An 8,607-nucleotide genomic window follows, 5' to 3' on the forward strand; every position below is an offset into this window, starting at 1 on the left:
GACAAGAAGTTGCAAGATCACACACCCTAATGCCTTACTAGTGGAAGATTTTACTTGGTAACTTGGAGAGGTGTAAATGAGATTTACATGTGTACCAGCAAGAGAACAAAAATGCACTGCACGTTTTCTCTCTTTCCTGCTTCAAGACTTCCTTTAATTACCATTTGAGCTATAACAGTGTCAAGAAGTTGGGATGTCTTTTGAAAAGAACATTGAAAGAGTCAGTTCCTCCCACAAATTATTTTAATATATGGACCTGAATCAGCACGTAACACCACCTGTAATTTAATTTTTGTGTTGAACAGGCATGCTGATTTCAATCCCACTCTTTTCAGCAGAAACAATACATTTAAATTAACGTGTTTCAGAGCACGTCCTCTACTGTCTTCCAAATGTCTACTCAAAACACCTCTCTCACAGATGGCAATGCAGCTTTTTCTATACCCTTCTGCAAACTCTACACCTACCAGATAAGATTGTAATTAGGGGCTAAGCAAGAGGCTAACAATGTTTTATCAAGGGACTACAACATTGCATTTGTTTCCATACTTTCTATCTAACTAAAGGGCTTCCTCTTTAGCTGTATCTGCCAACAGCTCTATCCTAGACTTACCTCCAAATGCCTGGGGCATAAACTTTCTATTAACCCTAGAGCAAAATTTTTACTCAAGTTTTGCAGAGTCCTATAACATTGCATGAAACTTCACAAAAATCCAAACTTACATTGCAAGGCCAACAGAAGCCACACTCACTAAACTGTTCTTTCCCTGGGATTTATGCACTATGCTATAATTCCAATTGGAAAATAACTTTTCAATAAAGAGAGAAGAGTGTGGGAATCTGGAAAAGGACTGCAATACATATGCAGCCTGTATGATGTAAAAACGTGCTTTGAAATGTGTTCTGCTTAGAAACAGGCTGTTGTACTTGTCATGACAACCATTTCAGGAAGTTTAAAAAAAAAAGGAAAGACCATCATGACAGACAGTTGGCTCAAAAATAATAAAATGAGGTCTCTGATAAGCTCCTATAATCAAATTATGCCAATGCCCATCCAAAACTAGAGTCTAAAAATCTCCTTGAAATACTTAATCAAATATACCACTTAAAGGAAAAGTGAAAGTTAAGAAATTTAATCAGTGCTGCCAATTGGAAAGATATAATCTCATGGTTACTCACAATACTTCAATTTGAACAATTTCAGAGTGAAGTTGACAGAACTCTGTACAGTCTCAGAATGCTACTCTACAGGCATCAATGAAATTTAGCTCCATGCTTTAATAATTCATTATCAATGAATCTTAGCATCTTTAAAGGAAAAAGGAATATCATAATTTTTATCCAAAAAACAATCAGAGAAATTATGAAAATAACCAGTACTTTGATTCAGGAAATGCTATCCTTAAGAGTTTGCTTAAAACCTAAAAGTCTAAAGTTTCTCTCTCCAAATTGTCCTCAATTATTCTCACCCTAATGGAAGCTTCACCTTCACCTTCCTGTATTTAACTGCAGAGCTGAGAAAAATATAATGAATATTGACACAATCTGTAGGATAGAAAAAGTAACCTCATCTGGAAGAGCCTGCAGAGGAGACTGGCAAGCCTGCCCCACTCTCAGAACACTTTAACATGTTCCTTACTCCTCCACCACAATGTTATCAAAAGAATCTTAGAAATCAAAGGACCTCTCCTGAATATATCTAACAGAGTGCTGAATCCTCCAAGATGAGCATCTATTTAAAGATTTTACATGCTGTTCCTCATACACACCTCCTAATTACCTCCAGTTATATCACCACAGACTGACGCAGGCAGTTGTACAAGAAGGCTGATGCTCATTTTTTAAAAGAAGCATCTTTATATGTAATCCAAACAGCAAACAGATAAAATTCTCCTTTCATATTGCATTATGGCTTGCTGGGTATTATTGATATGAACTTTAATGTTTAAATTCCAGCAAAATATTAAAAATCAGGCTCTTTTCACTATAGGAAGCTCTATTGTAGGATTTTTAAGCATAAAAATATGAAGAGCATTAACAGAGCTGTGCTGTAACAAAGGAAAAATGAAATTTTAGAACCATAAAAAGGGGTTATTCATTAAAAGTAAAACCACTGAACTGGTCAGACAGGTTTTTATTTTCACTTTACTCTTCCTACATTGAGCTCACCTTTTCTCCCCAAGCCCAACAAACATTTGAAATGATTATATATTCAAGAACAGTGTATTTGCTGAAAGACAGACAAATACTTCTCTGGCTTGAAACTCAATTTGTGGTTGAGTGATTAATGTCATCTAGGCCTTGCAATTACACAAGTTTGGATGTCACCCAGGGGGTTCAGGTTGTCATGCCAGTAGAAGTACCTATATTTCTTCTCAGTTCAGTGCACACCAGGGCACGTTTCCCTAGATGGAGTACAGGCTCCCTCTATAGTTACAGTCTCACAGCCAGCATTGCCTGGACCAACTGCAACAGCTTAAATTTAAGTTCCTGTTTCTTTATGGCAAAGCAAAAAGATGAGCAGCCACTCCTGTATAATCTCTGTTGTATCACCTGCCTTCCAATTACTACTCTCTGATTCCCATCACAATTACTTTTCCAGAGGTAGTTGCTAAATACTATCCAAAAATATACCACAATAAAAAGTGATTAATCAAATACAGAGTTTATATTTAGTAATTTCGATCAAGTCTTGCTTCACATTAACATTTCAGATGAACTCCTCTTTTATCTCAGCCTCATTAATATTCTGTTAATATCATCATCCTTAATTAACAAGTAGTACATACCTTTTGTTCTCTTCCCTGCAGTTTATTTTTTTTTGCATTTATGTTTTCACAAAGTGGATAGGATACTATTTGCATCTCCTATAGCAATCCTATCTTCTGTATGTGAAAACCTGTCACCCCACTTGTCTATTAGTCCGTTCCAGGCCAGGATCTTCAAACCAAATGTCTGGCCACTCCAAACCAGGTGTTTGCTCCTCTGCCAGGCTCTGACTGATAAGAGTGGCTGTGTTTCTACTAAGCTCAGCTTGAATTTTGAAGTGCAAAGTAACCTGCCTTAGCCTGGCTGTTTTCCAGGGGAACGAGTTTCCTACCCACATTTAACTTGCTAACCTCTGCACTTGAAGTTCCTCTTGCCATGCCAGGCAGGTGAACAAAAGTGGTGAATTTGCAGTAGCTCATGCCAGCTGTGCTTGCAATGAGCAACATGCAGAGGGACTGTGAGAAACACTGAAGAAAAATTTTCCTCATCTATATATCATCTGCCCTTTACAGCATGAGTGATTCAGTCCACTTCAATGCAAAAATCACATATACCAGGTTAAACCCCTTCTGACAGTTGTTGGTCTTTTCTCCAAGAAAGAAAAAGAAAGCATGTGCTTAGTTAGGGACAGCTAAACAGGTGTTTCAGGCACAGCTCCCAATTCCCGTGAGCAATCGCATGCTCCCTGAGGAGAGCCCTGGTGAGGGTGCTTGGAACTCCTTCCAGGACAAAGAGATCAGGCCTTTAAATAACTTCCTTGGCTTTGTCCTGCAGGGGCTTTAAAGTATTTACATACCAAATTCCTGGATCTCTGAGAGAAGCCCAAAACTCTCCTGCACCCAACAGGAGAAATTTGGATTCCCTCAGCTCCTCTCTCCCTCCCTCCCAGCTGGCAGCAGGAGCAGCGGGTTGGACAGCCTATGCAGATTCCCTGCCAGTATGAATCTCTGCCCACCCCAATTACCAAGCACCTCTTGATAAGGCATCTCTCACATGTTGGGTGCTGAGGCAGTCAAACACCAAATCCCTGCCCACAAAGCTGGTAAAGAGCTTCTGGGGCCACACCTGAAATAACACATCCCTCTGCAGCACCTCAGAGCCTTGCAAACCCTACTCACTGCCTCACAAAAAGCCTCCTGTACCACCAAGGCATTTACCCATTTGCTCTCCTTTGTCAGCTGCCATGTGAGCCAGTAAATCCCTTCCACACACAGTCTCAGCATAGATATCTGAAAAGACTCCTTGCTTGATCGGTTTTTATGGCTGAAGCACCTTCAGCATCATATCCATAAGAGACAAGAAGATAACTTAAGGCTCAGCTTAGGTATGCAGTCCTGCCTGAAATGTTATGAGTAACTTTGCATTCATTGATTAACCCTCTCAAATGATCTTTCTGTACTTCCAGGAACACCACTGACACAAACATGTCATGTGAAGGCACAGGAATGAGTTTTGAAACCCCAGCAATATTTTTAAAGAAAAGACTGAACAAAAAAATAAATTGTTTGCAATTGCCATTTCATTTGCTCCCTCACAATGAGGTAAAAATAGTAACATTTAAAACTTCAATTATAGAATCACAGAATGGCCTCGTTTGGAAGAGACTTTAAATATCATCCAGTTATACCTCCTGTGCCATGGGCAGGGACACCTTCCACTAGACCAGGTTGCTCAGAGCTCCCTCCAACCCAGCCTTGAACACTTCCAGGGTCGGAAGCAAACACAGCTTCTCCAGGAAATATGTTCCAGCATCCTCATCATCCTCCCAGCAAAGAATTTTTTCCTCCCTTCAGGCACTGGAAGGCCTCAGGTGCTAATAGCTATCCTTTATTTATTGACTGTGCCCATTTCACTGAAGCCTGGGTACATTTATTGGATAGTGCAAAACTAACAAAAGTTGCAAGTTTATATATGTTCCAGTCCACCTTCCCACCCAAAAATATCAAGCTCCTTGAAGGTAATCCATTAATTTATTAGCAATGTTAGTATTTCAACTACTGCAGAATTGTAATTCCTAACAGTAATTGGAAGTATAACCAACTTGCTATTCATATATGGTGTGATTACCTTTAAAAGAAATATTGCAATAAAACCTACACACAGTACCACTAACAATAATAAGTGTCAAAGTGGAAAAAAAAAAAATCTGATTTAGGAGTGCTAATGTGGGTAATGGATCATCATCTACAACAAACAATAGCTAGCAAAATAAGTTTAATTTTATGACCTTCATCCATAAGACATCATCAAATAATCACCAAAACTTTTCAGGTTTGAACATAAGACAATATTCATTTTTATGGAAAAAAATCTAGGGAAAAAAAAGGGTTTATAACTGGCATGCAGCTATTCTAAAAACCAAGAGCTCAGCAGCAGTCAGCTGTTGCAGCCTCAGGGTGGTCTGTATTCATGATTTCTGCAATGGAGACAAAAGTTTCATCTTTACACACAAAGCATGACATTTTTGCAGATTACACAAAACTGAGGAAGTGGCTGATTCACCAGAGGGTTGTGCTGCCATCCAGAAGGACCTCAACAGGCTGGAGAAATATGCTGACAGGAACTGTATGAATGGGAAATGCAAAGTCCTGGGGAGGAAAAAAATCCCATGCACCTGTACTGACCAGCTGGAAACCAGATATCTTAAGAAGGTCCTGGGGGTCCTAGTGGACACCAACCCAAGCAGTGCAATCTTGGAGCAAAAAAGGACAAACAAAGAAGGATAAAACTCCTGAGCAGCTAGGCAGAGGGTAGAGATCCTTCCCCTCTGCTCAGCTCTGGTGAGAGATACCTGGAGTTCTGGGTCTAGTGCAAGACAAATTCTGGAGTGAGTCCAGGGAAAGACCAGAATGATTAAGGAACCAGAGCATCTATTCTACAAGGAAAGGCTGAGAGACCTGTGACTGTCCAGCCTGGAGCAGAAAAGGCTCAGGGGATCTGATCCTCGTGTGTTCATACCAGAAGGGGGCAAAAACGAAGAGGCAGCCAGGCTCTTGTTAGTGGTGCCCAGTGACAGGACAAGAAAAGATGGACATTAACTAAAATAGAAGCAATTTCACCTAAGCACAAGAAAGCACTTTCCTCCTGTGAAGGTGGTCAGACACCGGTAGAGGCTACTAGAGAAGTTGTAGAGCCTCCACCTCTGGAGATACTCAAAACCCAATGAGATATAGCCCAGAACAACTTGCTCTGAGCAAGCGGTTAGATTGTATGATCTCCAAAGGTCCCTTCCCACCTCAAAAAAAAAAAAAAAAAAAAAAAAAAAAAAAAAAAAAAAAAAAAACCCACACATTAAATGGTCATCTATCTCAGTTTACTCTTTTTCCTGCCCTGACAATAGTCACCAACTAAAGTAAAATAAACACACAGGCACACACCACCACCACCCAGAAAAAAACCCCACCAAAACAAAGCAATAAAAACAACAACAAAACCACAACCCAACCAAACAAAAAACCCTAACTAAAATGAAGGTAAAATCCACTGAAATTCAAGGAATCTTATCTCAAGTAGATGAACTTTTCTATTCAAGGACTGTAACTACTGTGCCAGGACAATTAGCCCCCTGATCATTTACACCTTTGAAAAGCCATGTAAGCAAGCAAAAGGTTCACTACTGAACAAAACCAGTACTTTTTTTCTTTCCGTTTACTACAATTCTGGTATTTGATCCAACTCAAGAAGAAAAACATTTACAGAAGATCTCTCTCTTAGCACTTTGAAGGAAGAATGAACATTATTAGCAGCTAAACATAAGCCATAAAACCCACCCAGACATCTAATAAAGTAAGAAGACTGTTCTTGCTGTACACATCGCTTTCCTTGGGAACTTCACTTACTGAAGCCTACTATAAAACAGACCTAATACCCAAAATTAGCCAACTGAGAATTACTTTTTCCCAAAGCAATAAATTGGTTTTTTACTCAAAAGCAGAGAAAGTTGTTTATGGTTTGAACCTCAACTCTTTAATATTTTCCTGTTTGCTTGGTGGGTTTTTTTTATTATTCTTGCTTTCTGTTTGATGGCAAAGGTTGCAGATTCAGATCCATCGATGTGTTGATATTAGTAAGAATTTCTAGCTAATCCAAAACAATATTTCTCAATAATGACAACACAAACAAAAAAACATGCTCTACCTAACTGACTTGTTTCCAAAATATTGGCATCTAAAAGCATGGTTTAAAAGAGATGAAATTAAATACTTTTACCTGCCATCAAAAGCAGTTTAGCCATCTGAAGAGAGGAAAAGTAGTCCAAACCCCATCAACACCACCCTAGGTGGTATGTTTGTACACTGCCTGCAAATACACAGCACGGAGTAAGATTCTTTAGGCAATCCAGGATTATTCACTTGTTACATATAAAAATCCTCTCCTTCTTGTAATAGAGCATTGCTAAAAATATTGTTCGCTGCAAATACCAAACACTTATAATAATATGCCGTACTAAGCAATCTCATCACAGCAAAAGCAATGATAATAATATATTTACTCTTTCAGAGGTATCATCTTAAGTCATCTAGAAAACTTCATCTTCAAGATCTATGTTGTTATCAGTATACAACAAAGACAAAAAACCCCTAAAAATGCAGAGCATTGCAGCAAACAGGTGGAAGGTGCATTTGACAGAAGAAATATTGGCTGTTCCTGTGTCTGGAAATGCATTCAATAATCTTGCTTGATGATTAATACATCCCATGTGTGAAAGCCTGCATAAAAGACCAAGCAACAGCTGTAATTTACTGAAGGAGGTAGGACAGCTCAGCAGTAGAAGCCATCTAAGTTGTAAAATGACAGTGTATTAGTAGTTGCCATCCATTTAATTACAGTTTAAACTTTCCAATATGACATAGTAATAAATTGAAAAATGCTGCATTACTGGCTATTTTTTTCTTTTAGACAGATGTTGTACATGGTATATTGTGGACCTTTTCCATCTCTTCCTTTCTGGCTGGTTATTGCCTGGCTAACAGGATGTTTCATTTTAATGAAAAATACATTACTGCATTAAGATAAGGTCATCAGTTCTTAAGTTAAATGCAATTTCTGTAATAAAACTAATTGCATAACCTACATAAAAATTTTTTATGTGGGTTAAACACTTTTAATTACTACCTAAATTTTGTTCAACTCAACATTTAAATGGAGTATTCACCTATAAAAAGAATGCATACACTGTGAAATGCCTCTACAGTTCTTTACAGCATGCCTTCTGTATATTCTACTGTAATACATAATGTTGTCAGCACTGTTAAATTCATTTAAAAAAAAGAGAAAAGAAAAAGGGAAAAAAAAAAAAAAACCCTCCCAGTCTATGAAGTGCAAAAACTGGCTTTGAAGCTGCACCCGATTGCTCAGTGCCATGTCCAGTTGGCTTTGAGGTATTTTTAAGGATGGAAACCTCACAATCTGTCCAAGTATGCTCAAATACAACTTTATAGAGTAGAGAATCATAGAATATCCTGAGTTGGATGGGAACCACCAAAGGATCACCAAAGTCCAACTCCTGGCCCAGCTCAGGACCCAGAATCACCATGTGTGGTTATTTGTAAACCCTGTTCTGTCCCACATAAATAATTATTTAATATAATGTCATGGATTAGCAAAACATAGTCCCAGAAGTGATGTTCTTGCAAAGGGGTGCTTACAGCTCCTCCGTGACCTGACACAACCTATCAGCTGGCCAGTTTGAATATGGACAATTCTTTAAGCCAATTAAAATTCTGACCGCCTCTGTGATCCACACTTAAGAACAGACACACCCCAGGCAGAGCCCTCTCTTGTTTCCGGTGCTGGGACAGGTGGCTGCGGGCCCCCGGCGGGGATTGGCGGGGGCCG

At 39.0% G+C, this 8,607-nt stretch overlaps 1 protein-coding gene and 1 long non-coding RNA gene across 2 annotated transcripts in view; one reads left to right on the forward strand and one right to left on the reverse strand.

Annotated features, from left to right (window-relative positions):
- LOC108446057 overlaps positions 1 to 8,454 on the forward strand; it is a 28,209-nt gene extending 19,755 nt beyond the window's left edge. Inside the window, exon 4 of the long non-coding RNA XR_001861167.1 lies at positions 5,240 to 8,454. This is a non-coding gene — a long non-coding RNA (uncharacterized LOC108446057). The remainder of the gene's footprint in view (positions 1 to 5,239) is intronic.
- The window catches only part of ROBO2 (roundabout guidance receptor 2), a 1,044,784-nt gene that overhangs the window by 969,578 nt on the left and 66,599 nt on the right, over positions 1 to 8,607 (reverse strand). The gene's annotated exons all lie outside the window — the stretch shown is intronic.

Source organism: Corvus brachyrhynchos, unplaced genomic scaffold, assembly GCF_000691975.1.
Source record: "Corvus brachyrhynchos isolate BGI_N302 unplaced genomic scaffold, ASM69197v1 scaffold152, whole genome shotgun sequence".
NCBI classification, from domain to species: domain Eukaryota; kingdom Metazoa; phylum Chordata; class Aves; order Passeriformes; family Corvidae; genus Corvus; species Corvus brachyrhynchos.